General features: G+C 43.5%; 1 protein-coding gene across 1 annotated transcript in view; it reads right to left on the minus strand.

Moving 5' to 3' along the window:
• LOC138284407 (mucin-2-like) overlaps positions 1 to 22,488 on the minus strand; it is a 1,933,778-nt gene that overhangs the window by 1,773,908 nt on the left and 137,382 nt on the right. The window contains exon 4 of the mRNA XM_069223144.1: positions 19,337 to 19,451. The gene's annotated coding sequence lies outside the window, so the exon portion shown is untranslated. The remainder of the gene's footprint in view (positions 1 to 19,336; positions 19,452 to 22,488) is intronic.

Below are 22,488 nucleotides of genomic sequence, written 5' to 3' on the forward strand. Positions count from 1 at the left end.
TGTGGTGATGTGGTCTTACTTTACAGTGTTCGATTAAATTGGTATTTATTACTATTTCAGCCAGCAACAATGCCACATTTTGCTAACTACGTTTTTTCTTGCTTGGTTGCTTTGCACAAGTGAAGATCCGTCACATTACCTGCAGTACTACCAAAGAGAAGGCCTGTACAGATATTTCAGTCTTCGAATCTTTTTCTGCTTCTGAATCTTAGTGCCACTGCAAAGTTAGAGCTTTAGGATGGCCCCAAAGAAAGTTTCTCCCAAGAAAGTGGTCAGTGAGAAGAAGCAGCTTTCCACCGGTGGTGTGCCGAATGCAACCTTTTTTGGGAGACATGAACCTGGGAGCATCACTCCTGCATCTACAGCACCGCCCCAACCTAAGCCCAAGACTATTTTCTCTCAGTGAAGTAGCCAGTGCAATCATGGCGACTGCCACGAGCAGTGATACTGACTTTGATTGGTCCCTTTTGCAAAATGGTACCCAATCATTTCAGGAAACAGAGCAAACTGCATAGCAGCCCAAGCCAGCAATAGTAGATCTTCCCATAATTGGAATAGAACACGAGGTCAAGCTTCCTGCCAAGCAAGATCCTCCTCTTTTAGAATCAATGGCTCCCAGGTCTACAGAAAGAAAAAGGAAGGATACTACTCCACTATCTTCTCCAAGCACTACTTCTGATGACGATTATAAGGACATGGAGTGTCCCAAAGATGTCAAGAGAGGCAATCGAAAAGAATAGTTCAAGAAAGCCTTAGAATCATGGAAGGGGATGATGATCAGTAGGATGATGGCCACAAGCCAGTTATTATGGAAGCTTACATTGAGGAGTCTGACCTGCTCCTAGAGACAGGCAGTACCACCAGCTCCCATATTTGAAAGGCTCCAGCAGTACCCGCACCAACCCCTACTTCAATAGAAGTATGCACTGCAGAGAGGCACCAACACACCCACCTGTCTCCAGTTCTTCTTCAGACTTTGGCAGTGGTCCAGTAAGAAAGCACTTCTTCCCAGCTTGGGACTTTTTTACAGTTAGCAAACAGGAGGCGAACACTTCAATATGCTCCATTTGCCACACAAGTGTTTGTCGAGGTAAGCCTGGTTCACAATATTGTACTGGAGGATAAGGAACAATGTGAAAAAACATCACACATTCCGGTGGGAGGAGAACCTTAAACAATGGGTGAACGAGGTCACAGCGGTGAAGGTGAGGAAAGCTGGGAAAAATCAGCTACAACTGGTCAAATCATGGTGGAAGTTGTTGAAGAAGAGGGTGACATCCTCATGAAAAGCAGCGCACCAGAATCACCCACCTCAGTGATCTCACAATGGCACAGGAAGACTCAGAGTCAGATGGAGACACCACAGTGTACGGTGACATTTAGTCTACCACCACCTACTTCTCAAAAATTGACTGTGTCAGTGGCCCTAGAAAAGAAGAATATCCAGGCTTCTACTAAGGGCATGTTTGGCCAGGAGGGGCCCTATGAACGCAACCACGCAATGGCGCATTTGTACAATGAGAAGCTGGCAAAAAAATTAGCGCTGGACCTCTTCCCTTTGTTTTTATGGAAGGAGTGAGATTCTAAGAATTTGTGGGAGCCACGTGACCGAAATAAAAGGTTCCAAGACAGACCTATTTTGCCAGAGTTGCTGTTCCAGCACTGCATCATGATGTGCCTCAATTGGTTGGACAAGCTTTCCAGCAAAGTGTTATCCACACTGTTCAACTTGGATGAAAAACATGTGGACCAGTTGTCAGGCTACTGATTACATGTGCATTACTGCACATTGGATCTCTTTTTCTGAGCTAATGCAAAAGCTATCTACAGGTCTTTGCCCTGAAGAAATTTTTATGACCATTTGGAGGCATGCAACAGTAGCCATGTTCACCATGGAGACATCACATACAGCTGCAAACATCTGGACAAATTTAATAGCAAGGTGTCTGAAAGGCTGTGACCCACAGATCTCCGAACTGTATTTTTTGCCACAGACAATGTCAGTAACATAGTCAAGGCTGTGGCAGATGATGGCTACTTCAGGGTTCTGTGTTTAGCACACTGCATCAACCTGGTTGTGCAAGGCTTTCTCAGAAAAGAAAACATAGTCAGCAACATACTGACCACCTGCAGGCAAATCTCAGCTAACGTCAGCCACTCTTTTAAAACCCAAAAGCTTTTGTAGATTATTCAGCATTATTACAGAGTACTGGTTAAAGCAATAATACAGGAGGTGCCAACACATTGTAACTCAAACTATTATATGTTGCAATATCTGTTTGAGCAGAGCAGACAGATCAATGACTATGTAATTCGAAGAGAAGGGTATGCAATTGGGAAAGCTAAGACCATGGATGCAGACAAATGATGCCTAGTCAAATGTCTGACACAGATGGTGCTCCCTTTTGATGTTTTCCCATGGAAAGTTAGCAGGAAGGACAGTACGATGGGTCAAGGTATCCTGTTGTTGCATCTGATACAGAAGCAGCTAATGAAGGTGTCTGGAAGGTTCCCACTCAGAAAACATCAATGCCATGGTGGTGGCATCCCCCTAAGCGTATTAGTATGTTCCCTCCGGTCTCACCGGTGGAAACATTGTATTATGCCTTTCCCACCGGGTTGACCAGCAGGAGCAGTGGTACAGTATTGGACTCAGCTCCCAGAATGCAAAGCAGACAGTGCGCATTCTGATGGTGCTGGGCAGGGGAGCCCACAGCACTGGCTTTTCACCAGCCTTTCCATGGTGGGGCAGGAAGTTCTAGAGATTTCTGGCATAGAGAATTGAGAATGTGTTTTTAAATTAACCCTCTGCTTGTTACAGGACATTCTGAACGTAAGAATGTGATGAAATCCACAAAAGCAAGACCACCATAGATTATTCTGGTTACATTTCTTTTGTTAGTACTTCATGGGTTTCCTCTGATCACTGGGCCCAAAGACCGTAGCCATCGTCCATGGAGATTGAGAGGAAACTGAGTTTCTAAGCATAGGTTTCATTTTTGCAGGGCATTTACAGTAACAAAAAATTGTGAGATCCATGCAAGACACACCATCCTTGATTTGAAGGCTCTCTGTTTTTTCAGAAATGCCTAAGGCTGTTAACATTTGATAGGTGCTGACAGAACCCGATCTCAAATATTACAGCCATATTTTTGGGAAACCAGGATAAAATTAGAGCATTTTGGACATAGTTTTGATGTTTGCAGGTTGTTTCTCCATTCTGCTCCCCTCCCCTTACCAGGAAGGGATGGCCCCTTTAGCACATTCATTATATATGCAGATTGTAGGTCAGATAGGGTTGAGTGCCCCTTCACCCCAATCTATCCACTAGTTAGCATAATAACTGCTGAGGATCAAGGAGTGGTGAGGCCTGGCTCAGTGGCTTTTATTTTCTCTGGTATCCTGTGATGTTTTCTCCTGATGACCCCTGGGTGGGCAGAATTGGAGAAACCACCAAAGTACCCCCATGATGGATCAGAAAGATTGTGCTGGTTTAGGCATGTTTAAAGCTGTATGCCTAGTTCCCCACACCAAAATTATCCCCAGTTCGCTAGTGAAGCTGTCTACACCTTGTAGTGGGGATACCTAACATACATTCCTTGAGGCCAAGAGGGCATCATGTTGTCATGTTTAAAATAGTTATGCCATGGCCTGTGACAGTGAAATGCACTCCTCTGAAACATTCCCTGTCTGTCCAGTGCAGTGGATTCCTGCTAGGCAATCTGCAAATAGGAATCTATTAGGTATAGGTACTGCTAGAACAGTACCTGTTGGAAATTTGCCCTTTCGAGCAGTCACCCCAGATTTTTTGCCTTCTGTTACTGAACCTCTTTTTGTTTGCCATGGGACTTTGCTCATTTTACCACTGATAACCAATGGTAAAACACTTGTGCTCTCCCTTTCAAACATGTTAACATTTGCAAACATGTAATTGGCACATTTAATTAACTTCTAAACATCTAGTATATGGTACTACGTGTAACCAGTACCTGTAAATTAAATGTTACTAGTGAGCTGTAATAGTTAATGTTCAACCCATAAAGGTGACACTATATAAGTTTGTCTGGGTATGCAGTTTTAAACTGCCTTTTCGACCTGGCAATAAAAAACATTAGCTAGGCCTAAACTATCAATTTTAGCATCCATAAGTCACCTTCAAGGTAGGCCACTGAATGCCCAGAGTCCAGGGCAAATGGTATTTAAAAAATAGGACATGTATATTTAGGGGCAGATTTAAGAAAAGTGATCCTGCACCCAGGGCAGCACCACTTTCCTTGTGTCCCTTAGCGCCCCCTACCGCCACCATGTGTGTGTGGCGTATTTAAAATACAGCGCACCATGGCGTAGGGTAGGGGTCAATAGCGTAATTATTTTTGATGCTATTGATGTATTGTTCAGCTTTAGCGCATAATTTTGGCACTAAACCTGAACAGTATATAGGGGCCCATTGTGACCAGGGGTGTGCCCCCTTTTAACACCTGCTCTGAGGAGGCATCACAAATTCTGAATCTTTTAGATTTCTTTGTGCCATTTTTTCAGCCCCCCTAATGGGGGAACGCCCCCCCCTTGCATACACTATGCCTGGTGCAGGCATAATGTGGTGCAAGGGGTTACAATGTCGCGCAATGCATGTATTGCGTCATTTTGTGATTCTGGCGTGGCAATTTCAGCCTCATTGGGACTCATTAGCATACAAACAAATACACTAATGTGGCATGGGGAGGCGGTAGGCCCCCTCAAATCTGGGCCTTAATGCTTTACATCTCCTTGCTGTGAAAAACCTACAAAGTCATTTTTTACTTTGTCAAGGCTTGCTTTCCCACAGGTTAACATTATGACATTTAATAATGTCTAATCTAAATGCAAATTGGGAATAGCTAGAAAAATACCTTAAGGATTCTTTTAACAGTAATATAAAATTCAACTTATTGGTCAAATGCAATTTTATATTACTATTTTGGAAATTAAACCTTTATAACGTTGTTGTTTTCCTGCCTAAAGCCATCAACGTTCAGGCCTTCTTGGACACGGACTCTGGATTACAAGTCAAAGTGGCAGATTTATGGAAAGTGGTGCTGCACTAAGTGCAGCCCCACTTTCTGTGTGCCCCTTAGCACACCCCTACCGCCACCATGTGTGCTCCATATTTAAAATACGCCACACCATGGCACAGGGTAGGGGGCAATAGTGTCATTTCTCATGATGCTATTGATGTACTCTGCAGGAGTAGCACCAAAACATTGGCACTACTCCTGCAGAGTACATAGGGCCCCATTCTAAATAATGGTAGCCCCCTTTTAAAGCCTGCTTTTGAGCAGGCGTTAAAAGTGTCATAAAAAATGTCCCAAGGAAATCTCATAGATTTCTTTACTCCATTTTACCAGCTCCCCTAACGGGGGAACTCTCCCTTTGCATACATTATGCCTGTGGCACGCATAATGTAGCACAAAGTATCACAGGGTGGCGCGGGGATTTCAGCCTTGTTGGGCCACATTAACGTAAAAAATAATGATGTTAATGTGACACAAGGTAGCGCTACAGCATTATAAATATGCTCCAAAGTTATTTCCGGATGATATTTTGGTGTGGGGTGTTGACAAGGCGAGCCATGACGAGATCTACGGTTCTAGATTTGGAGGACTTACCAAAGGAATGACAAGAGTAAATTTGCAGTAATTGTAGTTGACTATCTTGGACACACCTTCTCTAGGGAAGGCATAAAGCCAACATTTAGATTGATGGAGGCTATAGATTATGTTCCATATCGCAAGGATAAAGAGAAACTTTGCTATGATTAGCAGAGTACCAGACAGAATTTGTGGAACATTTTTCTGACAGTACTCAACCAATGAAGATGCTGATGAGGAAGGGCCAAAGGTTGAAATAGGCCAAAGACTGAACGTGTATCTTTAATGATATGTAAAGATGTATAGTGACTGCTGTGGAATTGAAACCTTTTGACATACACAGACTTTCTTTAGGGATCACTGATGCAAGCATGCATAAAGCTGGTACTGTGTTAATGCTGTGCAGTGAAGGACAAGAGACAGTGCTAGATATTTTTGTTAATTGGACATTGAGATGGGTGTAAGTGTTTTTTTCCAATAATGAAAAGTATTCACTGGCCTGTTGGTGGGGGTCCAGTAATTCTTCCTCAGATATGAGTTATCCAGTGAGGATAAGGGTCTAGCTTCTCATTTCCATTATTGGTGTGCTACCTTGCAGCCTCCTACTACACTGAAGAAGATGCATTTTCTGCTGGGATTCCTTAATTTTGGATGAACTTATTTGCCTCATTGTACTGAGAGAGTGAGGCCCATGTATGACTGGTATCTTGCATGCTCTGCCAGCAGACATGCTTGGGTCAAAATCCACAAACTAAAGATAGAACAACCAGCCCATTTCTTCTAGTCATACCAAGTCATTCAGGCTATACTAATGTGACCACAAACAATGGACAGACTGTTACTATTGCATTCAAGTCTCACTTGTGTTCCCCAGCTGAAGAAAATTTTGCTTCCATTGAAAACATTCTTACAGCTGTGCAAACAACTATGTGATTGGAAAAGAGGGTGAGCTGTGACAAGAGGCAGACAAAAAACAGAAGAGGGTACCACAGAGGTAGAGGGTGAGGCGGCCAAGGCAGCAACAGGAAAAAGTGAAGAGGCCAAAGATGAGACAGGGCACAAAAAACTTTGCCCTAATTGGGGCTGGCCATGCCTTTAGGGTCACATCTTTCTGATAAAACAAAAGGAGGAATATTGAAGCACGAATATGTGGATGTATTTAATCTTCTTCATAAAGATATTTAGGCTAAGGGAAGGTTGAAGGAAGAGGAGTGGGAGCTGGCCAGGAGGCCTAGAGTTCCCATTACCATGGAGAACTGGGCGTCTACACTTTTGAGTTTACACCAGCGTCTACAGTGACAAATACCCTGACATGGCAATCGCCTCGTTTAAGTATATGGACATTATTCAGAAGGCACAAATGCACTTTGGGTGGTTTGCTTGGCTTAGCTATGATGAGGAATTTAGGCCGCGGGTCAGTGTAAACCTTGACAAGTCAGTGGGGGAAGTGGATGCAGAGGTTTGGATGCAATAGATGTTATCCACCCAATCTACTGCTTCGACACATACAGCTAGTGGTTTGCTTTCAGCCACGGCCCTCCCAGCCAGGGGGGGGTACTACAGCCAATAATGGGATGAAGAATTTGTCTGCATGGGGAACATCAGGGGCTTGCTGGAATTTTAACAAAGGCTTCTGCAACAGAAATCCATGCAGGTTCAAGAATGAGTGCTCCAAGTGCAGGGACAGACATCCTGCACTTGGAGCACTCATGCAGGCCAGCCCTGCAGAACAATGGATGTCTGGGAGGGTAAGAGGACAGCAGGGCCCAGCTGGTCCGAAGGGCTCCTACGCCAATTAATTTGGACGTTATACTGCCATGGTTAGCCAAATATCCTGATGCGGAGGTGGCCTTGAGACTGGATTGGGGTTTTCGGGAATGTTTTTGAGTGGGTTACCAAGGACCGAGAAGTCATAGGTGGGCTGACAATTTGCACTCAGCTAAGGAACTTCCAGCAGAGGTAAAAGCAAAATTGAGGAAGGAAACATAGGAGGCGAGGATTGTAGGCCCTTTACGAGACTGGCCGCTGTCTGACCTAATGATATCTCCACTCGGTGCAATGCCTAAGGAGCAGGCTGAGGAGTGTAGGTTAATACATCATCTTTCCTGGCCCAAAGGTGCATCAGTCAATGATTTTGTAGCTGCAGAGGATACAAGGTTTGTGTATTCTTCTGTTGACCATGCTGTGGGTTTGGTCAGGCAGTGTTGGGAGGTGGCTCAACTGTCGAAATGGGATATTATATCTGCTTTCTGCTTACTTCCTATACATCCTGGGAATTTCTGATTGTTGGGGATGCAGTTTGAAGGGTTTGTTTATGTGAACAGGGTGCTACCCATGGGTTGCACTATTTCCTGTGTATTTTTTGAGGCTTTCAGGTTCTTTTAACAGTGGGCTTTTGTGAAGGGGAGTGGGCAAAAGGAGGTCACGCGTTACCTGGATGATTTTTTGTTTGTTGGGAAGGTGGGTTCTGGTGATTGTGGCAGGGCTTCACAGCCATTTGAGTGCATGGTGGATACTTTCAGCATGCCCCTGGCTCCTGAGGAGACGGAAGGCCCTTGTGCGTCACTGATATTTTGTGGATTGAACTTGACTTGGTCAGTATGATTGCAAGGCTGCCGAGGCAGAAAGTAGAGGAGCTGCAGGCCTTCCTTCAGGAGGAGATGGTTGAAAGATGTTTGGAGCTTCAGAAAGTGCAGAAAATGTTGGGTTTTCTCAATTTGGGCTTGTCTATGTCTGGGCAAATCTCCCACATCACAGGATCAGAATCTCCTTGGCAGAGAGGGCTGATTTAGGAGTCTGGTGCCCCTTTCTTGAAGATTTTAATGGAGTATCTGTGTGGTTTCAAGAAGACAAGATAGTGTGCCAAGTGCAGATTTTCTCAGAAGTGGCAGGGGCACAAAGCTTTGGTCTGTTTTGTAACACCAAGTGGTGTGCGGAGCACTGACCACAACAATGGCTACAGCAAGGGTGCAGTATTGCATTTTTTTGATTTTTTTCCTCTTCTGAAGGCATTACCAGTGTGAGGGTGAAGAATTGCAAAAAAGGACAATGATATTTCATGTGAATGATATGACCGTGGTGGCGCTTATGAACTGGCAATGAGTGAGAAATTTGAGGGTTCTGAGGATCCTGAGATGATTTATGTTGTTGTGCCTGGAGCGAGCAATGTTATCGATGATTTGTTATCTTGTTCACAGTGGCACCGTTTTCACAGTATGGCTCTGGGAGCGGAGGAAGTCAAGATGGAGATCCCTATGGAAGTCTGGGAGTGGGGGGCTTGAGAGTTCTTAGGCTGGTGGAGAGGTCTTTAGATGACTCTACCAGGAAGAGTTATCAGCTAGCCTGGACAGAATTTCAGAACTTCCAGGAGAGAACAGAGGGAACGATCAGTGATGCTTTTTGTGTTGGAGTTGATGGATAAGGGTTTGTCTTCCACAACTATTGCGGGCAACCTGGCTGGGTTGTCTCTCTATGGGAAATTGCTGTGGGGCTTTGACAAGGTGGGAGTTGAAATGCTGGGTAGGGTCCTGAAAGGATGAGGAAGAGAGAGGCGTTGAACGAGGATGGGTCTTCTAGGCCATTACGACAGGTATAAGTGTTTTTGTTTTGTCTGTATATGATTTGGATGTTTTTTGCAGCATTCAGAGTGTTTGAGGTTTTGGGGTTGGGATGTGACGGGGCATTAGGCAGGATGAAGTGCGGTTGGGATCCAGTCGTTTGGGGATATTGTTGAGAAAGTCTAAGACAGACCAGATGGAGAGGGGGAATTGGATTATGTTGAAGGGGTGCGTGAGATGGCATGCTTTGTGGGAGAATGGCGTGCTTTTCTGGCGTGGCCTGGGTTCAAACAAGCAGGCATGTTTTGCCATCAAGATGGCAGCATGGTCATGGCTTTACAGTTTTTGGTGGTGCTGCGCAAGGCGGTGGCAGCGGCAGGCCGCGATTCTGCATTATTTGGGACCCATTCTTTTAAAATAAGGCAGCAACATCAGCAGAGCGATTGGGGTGGGGGGCGAACAGGTACGTCAGATTGGGAGGTGGCAATCGAAGTGCAGTGAGCATTATGTGCATAAATTACAAAGGTCAGGGTTTGTTGGGGGAAGGGATGTAAAGTCTGTCAGGTTGGCGGTTAATCTATTTCTCTTTTCTTTGGATGTGTGGGTGGTCCATAGAGGTTGGTGAGGGGTTCCCATTCGTCCACTGACCGGTGAAGTATGCAGGCTAGCAGATTTATGGATGCAATTTGGTACTACCTAGCAAGCGGCATGAGGTGCTATGGTGGTGTGAAAGGAGTATGAGGTGAGGTGGTTTACTGCCTTTCTTAGCATCCATGGTACCCAGACGGATTTGTCCGGATATGTTGGGGGTACATATGAAAGAGAACAATTTGGTACAACTGTCGGGATTGAGACTACTGCAACACATGCAGCAGGACTTAGAGATACTAAAATGCAAACTGTCTGGGACACGTTTGGTATGGAATTAATTTGTGCCTCTCAGAAAGTGGAGAGGAGTGGTCAAGCACGCTGACATCATTAAGGCCCATAAGAAGGCTGACAGGGCAATGAGGGTTTTCTGTGCGGGACATGGCATCAAGGTGGTGCCTCATGGGGGTATTCACAAGGAGGACGGGGGTATTTTCTGGGATGACGGAGTCCCCCTTTCTGAGTTGGGCATGCCTATTATTTGGTGGAACTAAGAGATGTGTTGGTAAGTTTGTAGAATGAATGGGTGTGGTGTGGAAAGAACCAGTGGGACTGAATGTGTTGCAGTAGCTATTCCATACCAGGATGGGGCAGAAAAACACCTCTTGGGGAGTTCTGGGTGGCGATAGATGGGTGATGGAGAGTCAGGTGCCGGTGTATCCACCCCTTGGGAGGAGGAATAAGGAGTTCAGGTGAAAGGAGATCTGGGGGAAGGTTGACTGGAACAGTTGAATGAAGTGGTGGATGGATTATGTTTTGAAAGGAAGAGATGAGGACGACTGTGATGGGAGGAAGTTACTGGAGTGAAGAGGGAAAAGAATATGTGAAGCATTATTGGGGAGAAAATGGTGATGAGGGGACAAAGGAGAAATACAGTTGATATGTAAAGGAGTTCAAGATGTTGGACTGTTATATGTTATAATGTTTGTTGCAATCCTGTCTTAATAATTGGCCTTTTGCACAATACTGGAGTCATGATGATCATCCCACGAAGTCCAAGCAGGTGGGAAGCCTCGCCATTACAAACTTGATGTAGTACTAACAGACATTCCAACGTTGCTAACTGCTGGAATGGTCTAGGACTGACATAGAACAACAATGGTGCTTTAAACATAGTTTAGCAGTAGACAGGACGTGCCACCTCTTAGATCACCAAATATGAGATATTCTCCAGGACAATGCAGTACTGTGACAATTCTCACAATTATTTATGGCCCAAGCTTGGAAAGAGAAGAGTTTGGATACTGGCAAAAAGCAAGGTTTATTGAGGTAAAGGATATGCTTGGAGAAGGCAAAATAAAACCCTTTGAGCAAGTAAACATTATTATGGCCTGTGGGAGGAAGCAATGTATCGATTTATGCAACAGGTATGGATATACCGAGCGGACAGGATTGCTTCAACTACAGCACTAACCCCATTTGAAAAAGTGCTGAAAGAAGAGGAAAATACCCATTTGGTATCCAGGAATAATAAACTATTACCATTAGGGGCAAACACGAAACAACACACTTCCACGAAGCTTGGGTGCAGGGAATATCTCAGTCAAATGAACAGTGGGCTAGAATACTAAAAAACTATGAGATGAGAATTCAACATGCCAAGCGTCTGGAAACAGTGACTAAGATAATATGACCGGCTGCCAAACAGATTACGCAGTGTCATTGTGTAGTGGCTCGACTCTCCCATGTACAAGACTGGTGTATTGCAATCTGGTATGCATTCAGGATGTAAAAGATAACTTAGGACATTTAGGTGTTGGAGCATACTTTTTCTAAACTATAGGGCCAGGTTTAGCATTTCGAGAAGTTACTCCATCACATTTGTAACTGAGTAACCCATTCGCTAAGCTCTAAATCTGGCCCTTAGTTTTCAATTTTGAATTAATTTTGCACAGACATGAGAGAAATGACATGCTCAATGAATCCGAGATCTGTCATTCTGGAAAATAACTGTATACTGTTAAGACTTTGATTTATGAAAGGAAGAATATAGAGGGGCTAAAAAGCTTAGGGGCATATTTAAGAAAAGTGGTGCTGCCCATAGTGCAGCGCCACTTTTCTTGCACCCTTTAGTGCTCCCCTACTGCCACCATGTGTGTGCCATATTTAAAATATGGTGCAACATAGCGCAGGGTAGGGGGCAATAGGATCATTTTTGTTGGCAGTATTGCTGTACTCTGCAGGAGTAGCACAACATTTTGGCGCTACTCCTACAGAGTACATCGGACCCATTGTACTCAACAGCATGCCCCCTTTTAATGCCTGCTCTGAGCAGGCGTTAAAAGTGGCGAAAACATTATGCAAGGAACTTTTTCCTTGCGCCATTGTTTCAGCCCACCCTAATGGGGGAAAATCCCCTTTGCATACATTATGCTGGTGCAGGTATATGGTAGAGCAAGGGTTACAAAGTGGCGCAATGCATGCATTGCACCACTTTGTAAATATGGCACAGCATTTTTGGCCTTCTAATGCAACATTAGTGGCAAAAAATGATGCTAATGTGGCATTAAATGGTGCTAGGGGTTATTAAATATGCCACTAACTATGCCAGGACATATGGGAAGAGAAAGAACATAGAGGAGGCCCCTCTCCGGATTCACTTAGGCCAGGTGCGGTGCTGAGGACCTCCCTGGAGCTCAGCCCTCCCCCTGCATTGCAGGTGTTGCAGGGGCCTTTGTTACCCCTCTGGTTGTCAACAGCCAGACAATTTAAAGTTCATGAAATGGTTGTCATTTTGAAAATAGATAGGTTGATTGATTGGACTTCTGTTTGCTAAATAAAGTAAGACAGCAGGGCAGAAAATGGCACCTTAAGGCAGCTAAAAGATGCATACAGTAGGAAAATGTCCTGTTTTACTCTTTTTGCATTTAAGATTGTCTTGCTAGTTTTTGTGCTCTGTGCTGTCCAGCACCCAGTGTATCTGCTCTGACCTCTAAAAACATGTCCAATTGGCATATTTGGCTTACCCGGTAGTCCCTAGTATGTGGTACAAAGTGTACCCCAGACCTATAAGTTAAATGTCAATAGTGGACTGCAGCACATATTGGGCCATCACTAAAGTGGATAGGCAAAAAATGACTGCAGGTCTGCCACCAGTAGCCTCACTGTGCAGGTTTAATGGCAAATTCAACCTGACAAAACACCCCTTTTGACAGGCTTTAACTCTCCTTTTAAATATGAATAGGTCACCACCAAATTAGCCATAAGTACCCGTAAGGATGGGTACATGGCAGTATAAAAGTATGACATGTAAACATTTAACGTGACATTGCTTTACAGTGAAAATCCCTAAAAAGTTAGCTTCACAGTAGCATGGTTACCTGTTCTGTACGAAAGCATTAGGAGTTAATATTGAAATTCAATAATGTTATCTCCGCCTCAGAACCAGATAAAAAGTTAATTCTTGGACTTTTCAGATATTATCGCAAGTCTAATCCATTGGCAAAGTAGGATTTGTGCTAAATATTTATAGGAGGCTGGCCTGGTTTGTAGTGGGTATCCAAGGTACTTACACCTTATACCATGTCAAGTTATTCCTTACTAGTGAAATGCAGGCAGTTTCTAGAAGCCAGGCTCTCTAGGGGTAGCTGTAGCTGAGCAGCCAAGGCGTATCTAGGAGACATGCAAAACTCATGCAATACCACTGTAGTCACACAGTACTCACACTCATGAAAGAAAATAATCAGTGTTACAAAAATAAAGGTACTTTATTTTGGTGGCACAAATGCCAAAAATATCATAGAGTCTATACTCCCTAAGGAGGCAAGTAATACACAAAGTATATATACCAGTATTCAGAAATAGCTGTAAAACAGTTAGTAAACAGTGCAAATAGTGAAAATCACAATCGTCAGAAATGGGCCTGGGGGAACACAAACCATATACTAAGAAAGTGGAATGTGGAAGTCGGTTTTCCACCTAGGCAAGTGTAGTGTGTAGAGGGGCGCAAAATGCCCTGTACCCTGCTGCTAGCTTCTGTTGGAATGAGTTCTAACCCACAAGTACTGTTCCTGAGGTCCTGGAACCCTTCACTGGCATCAAAGTGTACTCCTCCTACCTAACAATAAAAGTTGGAACCAGGACTAACCTGCCAGCAAATCCACTGAGGGAGCATCACCCGTGGGCCATGACTTGATCATAGCTCTACTATGTTCTCCACTTGACAGTGAGATCTGTTGACAATGAGGCTTCTTCTATCCACAGCTTCCTCTACGGAGCTGTTGATGAGGACTTGATCTGTGCTGAAGGGAACCAAGGATCGAAAACTTGAGCTTATCCCACATTTGTGGCCGAACGCATGAGGACTTGAGATGGGTGTAACTCATGTAATTCTGCATATTGCATATTACACAAAATTACCACAAATCACCTGAAATTACAGATAATTATGCGAAATGTAGCTCACACTCGAACAATTACCTTAATGGTCAGTTATGGTAAAAATGAATGTATAAAATATAATTTCAAGTTGGTTTCTATTTGCTCACATTCAAAACACTGCTGCTTGCATTGGAATTTGTAGTTTCATGCTCAGAAATGATCTGAACGGTCCACTCAAGTAAAAATCTATCTGAAATGTTTGTTTACTACCCACATTAAAGGAACTACCCCTTGCGTTCAAAATACTGCCATTCAGGTTCAAATGAAAAAGTGCCTAAAAGGTCCACTTGGGTAATAAACTTTACCTGAAATGTCGGTCACATTAAAAAATGACCTGAATAATACATCATGTGTTAAAATGTGCCAAAATGGTGTAATCTCAGTAACTGCATTTAAATTTCGTTATGCACAAATACCAAATTTAGGAAAATTACTCTGGCATAAATGAAATTTCACCCAGGTCTAGTTGAGAGATCCCCTCATCTTACTACAACTTATGACTGTTGAGCCTAAATCAGCTTTTAACTATTGTCTTTGATGACCCGGGGATGTCAAGAACTGTTTTTAAGGAAAGAAGGTAACTCTTTTTGCGTGGTACTTACCCAGTCCCAGTATCTGACCGGTCATCGACTACAGTCGGGCTTAATTTTGCCTTGGTTTAGCGCGACTAGTTGCCCGCACTTGGTGCTTTGCTCTTTTTGGCATACTTTTTAGGTAAAAGTTTGGAAATGCATATCTCCAGTTCTCATTATTGGATATTTTTTTGGTTTGGTGTAATTTTGTTCATTCTGCATTTTTATAAATTGAAGTGAGATGTTTATTATGTCGGGCTTTTGACTTGCTAACTGTCTTGGTACTTACAAATGTTTTACATTGTTTCTTAAATTAAGCCTGTCTGCCTGTGCCATAGCAAACAGGGCTTGAGCTCAGGTTTAAATTACTGAAACCTTTACTGGACCTACCAAAATTTGTGATATTATTACTTGTGCAGAACTAACAACTAACCCAAGCAATAATCCACTTCACTGCAGACACAGTCACTGTATAATGTGCCACTCAATGATCTGGAAACTACTATGGTATATAAAGATTGAAGACAATGAGACTTAATCAAGTGGAGATCACAGTGAGATAAAAAGTGAGTGTACCTGAAATTAACTCCAGTTCCTTATAATTTATCTAGATATTCAGGAAAATACTTTTTCCTTAGAATAATTTAGAACCATTAAACTACTCTGAAGTCCTATGAATTTATGCAAATTCTCCAAAATAATCTGAACTCATCTTGATAATGTAGACCACTGTGAATTAATCTCAGTAGTATATAGGACTAATGCAAAATGTAAATTTTCTGGATACTCTGGAATGTTGTAAAATAATGTATGTACTCTGTAATAGTCTATATTAATCTACATATTCTGTAATGCTGTAAATTCAACAAGATATATGGATGCCCAAAACCTGATTAGTTGAAATACGTGACATAAGGGGATAACAATTTCTGATTGATGGGTGGTGGGGGAAATTGATTAATTTGTCTGTGTAAAATGTTACATAAAAAATTGAAATTTTGTGAAATTACTTCATTTGTACTGTGCTGGTACCTATAGTGGAAAGTTCATGCAAATATATAATGCAAAATAGTAATACAAGAAGCTGGTTTGAGCGGAAGATGATTCCCAGTCAAGACATTTTCTGTGCCAATCAGTCTCCCACAGTCAAATGTTATGAAAAATTGCATAAAGTAAAATGCCTGGGCATGTGAAATGAGAAAAGTGCACATTTATCTAATTTCACCAGTGTAATTACAATGTCATTTGTGATCCTTGAGTAGTTATCAGATAAATACTTTCCTTTGAGGGAGGCAATGATTATGACAACCCGATAAATTATTCATATATGCATGTTGCTTCTGGCGAGGATGAGTTGGAGTTAAATTACGTTTGATCATTTTGCTTTCACCTTCAAAAACAGCCATATGTCAGATGAGCAGCGGCTGCTGCATATGTCAGCGGGTAGAGGGGCTGATGGGGGCCAACAGGGGTGTAGGAAAGTACCCTTGTTCTTGCTATGGTTACCCCTTTTGCCTGCCTGATGTCAGTGTGTGTGACTGTGTTCACTGGGATCCTGCTAACCAGGACCCCAGTGATTATGCTCACTCTCCCAAAACTCTGTATTCCACCCCACAATTGGCACACTGGTACCCCACTCTAAGTTCCTAGGATATGGTACCCAGGGCAATGGGGTTCCAGGGGATCCCTATGGGCTGCAGCATATATTTTGCCACCCATACAGAGCCAAAGTAAAGGATTCTGCAGGACTGCCATTGCAGCCTGTGTGAAAAGGTGCCAGTACCCTTTCATTGCCACTTTTCACTGCACCAGGTCACTTATAAGTCACCCCTATAGCAGGCCTTCTAGCCCAGAAGCAAGGGTGCAAATTTCCTGTCTGTGATGGAACCTGTGCACTAACAGAGGTTCCCCCACGAACTCCAGGCCATTTTCCCGGACTTCGTGAGTGCGGGGACACGATTTTATGTGTGTACTGGACATAGGTCAATACTACATAATGGTAACTCTGAACATAGGCATGCTTGGTATCAAACATGTTGTAATCACACCCCAATGCTTTTGAAAGTATTGGTTGTATGATTCCATGCACTCTGAGAGCTTCTTAGAGGACCCCCAGTATTGCCATTACTGCCTTCTGAGTGTTTCCAAGCAGCCCAAGCTCCTGTCATCTCCCAGATAGGTCTCTTATATTTCAGTGTAAGTGATTGGGTGTATGTGTGGTGCGTGTCTGCGGGTGTGTGCATGCATGGGGCAGGGAGGGCGAGTGAGATGATCGAAGGGGGTGGGGGTGTTTGGATTGGGGAGAGGGTATATTTGAATGTCGGGGGGGTTAGTGTCTGTATGGGCGGTGTCAGGTGTGTGTTAGGGGGGTGGGGGAGCTGCCTACCGGTGACAGGGAAGGAGTTCCCTGTCACCGGTAGGGCCTACTGCCATGGTTTTTGTGGTGTTAAACCATGGTGGTAGGCAGGATCAAAATGCCAACGGTGGTACTGTGCCAGCTGCCAGGCTGGAGATTGATATCTCGGTGGCTGGTACCGCCATGGATGCAGCCAACCCGCCATTCTCATAATGTGGCGGTATGTTCTGCCAGCCTGTTGACGGTACCACTGCCACATTTACACTCACCGCCGGGGTCATAACCACCCCCTGAGTGTTTTTTTCATATGTGTAAGTACTAAGTGCCAGATTTAAAGTAAAGTGGTGCAGCACGGTGATATCTAAAATTGGCAGCGCCACTTTGCATCACTTTAGAAACGCAGGGATGCGCCATATTTAAGGGAAAATGGCACACCCCTGCGCTGACGCTAAATTTAGCTGCCGCCGCCAACGCAAGCATCCTTGCACCATCGTGCAAGGATGTCTGTGTTGAGTGGTGTGCTTGTTTATGTGTGGGAAGATGTCCCTTCCTTCACATAAACAATCAATAATGGCACACACAATGCAGCACACACAGAAGCGCCAACGTGTCATTTTCAAATGATTGTTTATGTGCAGGAAGGGACACCTTCAATTATTTCTGGCATTTTGCTCTTTCTATGCTTCTGCAGCACGGATAGAAAAAGCAAAAATCGAGGAGTAATAAAAGTATTTCTCCTCATTGCAAACTGCTAATGCCACCCCTGGGGGTGGCGTTAGATTTTGGCGCTGCCTCAGGTTTATGAAATTTCAAAAATCTGAGGTAGCGTCAAAACGCAATGGGTGTTGCTGTGGCACGCCCACAGCAATACCCATTACAGGCGCCTTCCATGCATAGTGCTGCGTGGGAAGGAGGCGTATTTACAAGGTGGCGTTAAACGACATAAAGTGGCTTAATGCCACCTTGTAAATACGGCGCTGTGCTTAGCGCCACAGGAGTGTCACAAAAAGTGACGTTCCTGTGGTGCTAGGGGTCTATAAATACGGCCCTAAGTGTGAATTCAGTGGTATTGCACGAGCTTTGCTTGTCTCCTAGATAAGCCTTGGCTGCTCATCTACAGCTACCTTTAGAGAGCCTGGCTTCTAGACACTGACTAAACTACACTAATAAGGGATACCTGGACCTGGTATAAGGGGTAAGTACCATGGGTACCAACCACACATCAGGACAGCCTCCTACAGGGGGAAACAATATATATTTTTTTCAAAGTAAAACACTCACCATTTCCCTTGTGGTGCCCCGAATCCTACCTCCTCCAGCCACCTCACTCCTGTTGTGGTGACACCAGCACAGGTAAACCAGCAATCCAGGAGCTGCTTACATGCTAAACATAGCATGTAAGCAGCGTCAGGATTGGTCAGAGTGGCTCGGAGTATTGCTCAGACACAAGCCTGGGGTCTGTGCTGTTGCTCCAGCCTGGCTATGTATACAGCCGGGTTGGAGAAACCTAAGTGCGCATGTTTGTTTGGCAGGCCTCAGACAGCCAGCCTAACACACATGCAAACTTAGGGCCTGATTACAACTTTGGAGGAGGTGTTAATCCATTCCAAATGTGATGGATATACCACCAGCCGTATTACGAGTTCCATAGGATATAATGGACTCGTAATACGGCTGGTGGTATATCTGTCACATTTGGGACGGATTAACACCTTCCTCCAAAGTTGTAATCAGGCCCTTAGTGTGCTTTCCCCTCCTCCACTCTAAACCCTCCCATGGCCCAGCCCCTCCCCTCCGAGCACACTCTGCTGGATGAGCCAGCAGAAGAAAAATTATGAAAAATAAAATTATAGCAAGCTATTGTTTTATTGTACATCTGGTGGCTCAGCCATGGGGCGACACGCCTCTGCCACTGTGGAGGAGTCACCCCTGCAGATAAGCTGAAAAGACTATTGTTCTGGCAGACTAATACCCTTCTGGGGATACTCGAGACAACATTTTTTGCAAGCCCTTGAATTGTACCTAAATATGCATTTTATAGATAACAGAATGAGCATATTAAACATGAAGATTTGAAGTTCCTGAAAAACATTCAGAAATTTGAATGATTGAATTGCTGATAAATGCAAACATTTTTCGGCAGTCTGACTATTTTAGTTTATTGGCCAGCCAAGAACATTTCTCTAAAGTATTTACCTCAAGGCGGTCATTTCTATTCCAGGAGAGCCTAAGACCAATCAAGGCTGTGATTGTTAAGGAAGAACCATCTTGTTTTGCTTGGATGAGAGGGCTGGTAAAAGGTAGTACGACCCTGTAAGAAAATAGAGGCAATGTAATAAAATAAAATAAAACGCCATAATTAATAAGCAAAAACAAATATATGTTAAGATCTTTCTTATATCGTTCTCTCCGGAAGTTAGTTTGAATGCTAAAACGGATATGTTGCAGTAAGTATTCACAAAATACAATGTTCATATTAATATATAAGATGGTGCCTGAAAATAAATAAACAATGGCCCTCATTTACAAGAGCACTGTCCCACCGGAACATCACTTTTACTGTCCCACGTTTAGAAAGCGGTTAAGCCACTTTCTGTGGCTTAACAACACTTTGTATATACGGCCCGTTTACATGCATCACTTTGCATGAGAGGGGCATGCAATGGGTGTTGCTGTGGGCATTCCACCACATCACCTATTGAATTTTGCTTCTGCCCCAGATTTACGACGACTTGTCAACCTGAGGCAGAGGCAAAAATTAACAACACCCCAGGGGTGGGGTCAGCATGGTGCAATATGGCAAAATACTTTTATTTCTCCTCGTTTTTGCTTTTCGGATGTGTCCTGCATTCTGCATTCTGCAGCACACATAGGAAAAGCAAAATGCCATTAATGATTCTTCATGTGCAGGAGAGTTTCCCTTCCTGCACATAAACTATTATTAAATAAGGATGATTTCCTACTCCTATGCAAGCCTCATTGTGAAGCGCACATAGGACTAGCAACTTGCCATTATTGATTGTTTATGTACAGGAAGGGGCACCTTCCTGCACGTAAACAATCATTCCCTGCAGCACAGGCACCCTTGCACTATGGTGCAAGAGTGCCTGCATTGGCGTCAGGCAGATCATTTTAGCACCAGAGTTAGGGAAAACACATGGGTGAGCTGTATTGTACTAAATAAGCACTGCGCTGCCAAATTTGGCACAGCACCGCACTGCGCCACTTCTCATTTCATAATTGTAGACAGTGAGACAAAATGCAACCGTATGGCAATGTGTTTCATAATCCATATGGACTTTGCAAGATGAACTCTGATCCCTACTTAACGGAAAGTTGTTCGTAAAAATAATATATTGTAGAAATGCAACTTTTTAAGTTGTTTATCTCGTTTTTATCGGTTTACACAGCTGGCATTTTGACATGTAGGTAGTTTGGGCATGGCATATAGGAATTCCCTGGCACTGATAGTGCTTACTGCCATGGATTTCATGGCAGATTCAAATCCATGGTGGTCAGCCGGGTCCAAATACCGCCGGCGGTCGTCTCCGCCCTGGCGGGCGGAACGGGGAACCGGCGGATGACCATGGCAGTAACCGCCATGGTCATAATACAAAAAAAAAGACTGCCAGCCTGTTGGCGGTCTTACCGCTGCTTCTCCGCCAGGGTCATAATGACCCCCATAGTGCCAACATTTGAGAAAATATTTTATTTTTACTATTTAATTGATCTATTTGGTATTTTTACACAATATCTGTAGGCTGTGCACTGGTAATGAAAGCTATCTAAATGGTAAACACGAGACTGCAGAGAAATTCAACACTCCATTTGAAGCTAACCCTCTGACATGACCTCACCTTCAAAACATACATCTAACATTCCAGGCTAGGCCTCTGTGATTAAAGTAAAAGGTGAACCCTTTTTTATAATTAAACTGCTTCCTTCAACACTGTTTGACTCAACTCCCAATGTGCGCAAGGCAAGGTATAAAGTGCTTAAAGTGTAGTATGACTTTAAATGTTATGTTACAAGTAAGGCTTTTAACTCTTTCGCTGTTACTAGACCTTTTCCTCCCCTGTGCTAAGCCTTTTTTTGGCTACTAGGGGTAGTTCACACTTAGGGTTCCATAACGTTTGTCCACATAATCTATCTACACTATATTTGTGTCCTTTTTTTCAACATCCAGAGGATTTTAAAGGTATCCAGGAGAAAATAGCCAAAATATAGCTACATTTTGTTTGTTTTGGGGTGAAAATAGTGAAAAAGTGCTCTCTGTAATAGTGTCTGTTTTTTTTCATGGAAATGGCACCAATGAACGGTTTGCTGGGCTAAAGTCACCATCTTCCCAGCTTTCAGGAACATATAAAGCTAAATCCAAAAATCTATGGTTTAACACAACTGTGGCATTTATCAAAGAGGTAGCACATTTTTCCAATTTCTTGTCCTCTCAAACTACTTCCAGTTTGTGGTGGAAACTAGTGTGAAATCCATAGATGATCCAATAAAGCTATAGATTTCTGAAAGGTAGACAAAATTACAAATTGAGCGATGGTTCATGTGTGTAGCTCCCTCAAGGTTTTCCCAAATAAACTACCTGTTGAAATAGGGAAATACTGAAGACGAGCAGACAAAATGGCCATTTGTGACAACATTTTCATCTGTAAGTGTTTGTCACACTGCTCCATTTCCAAAAGCAATATACCACTACATCCACTAGACCCTTCTGGTTGCAGTGATCAATAGGGTTTTTAGGTGATTCAAGAACCCAAGGTACCCAGAGCCAACAAATAAGCTGCATCGTACAATGGTTTTTCATTGTGTACCAAGTATAGACCAATTCACAGGGTGAAATAATTAGAGTGAAAAATGGACCAATGAAACCTATATATTTCTGAAATGGGCAAGCAGTGGTTATTTGTACATCTCTGAATTTGTGGGTGCCCTTACTAGCATATGATTTAGAGAGTATTTTTCAAAATGTCATTTTTCGTACACACTGGCTTACGTTTGGAGGGAACAAATGCAGTGAAATAGAATTGCTAATAACAAATGTCCTACCGTTCAATGCTGCAACATGTCTTTTGACAGAAGTGGTACCACCTTGCATGGGTAAGCCTAGTGCGGACGACAGCAAATGGCCCAAAATCCTACATGGATAAATCACATTTTTCCATTTAAAACTGATCAGTTTTTTGCAAAGCGGGTAGCTGTGAATTCCGGGACATAGCTCAGCAGGCACCTAGGGAAACCTAGCAGGCCTGTACATTTCTTAAAACTAGACACCTAGGGGAACCTAGGATGGGGTGACTTGCATGGCTTTCAAAAGGTTGCCTTAGCCTGAATCCATT

Source organism: Pleurodeles waltl, chromosome 3_1, assembly GCF_031143425.1.
Source record: "Pleurodeles waltl isolate 20211129_DDA chromosome 3_1, aPleWal1.hap1.20221129, whole genome shotgun sequence".
Taxonomy (NCBI): domain Eukaryota; kingdom Metazoa; phylum Chordata; class Amphibia; order Caudata; family Salamandridae; genus Pleurodeles; species Pleurodeles waltl.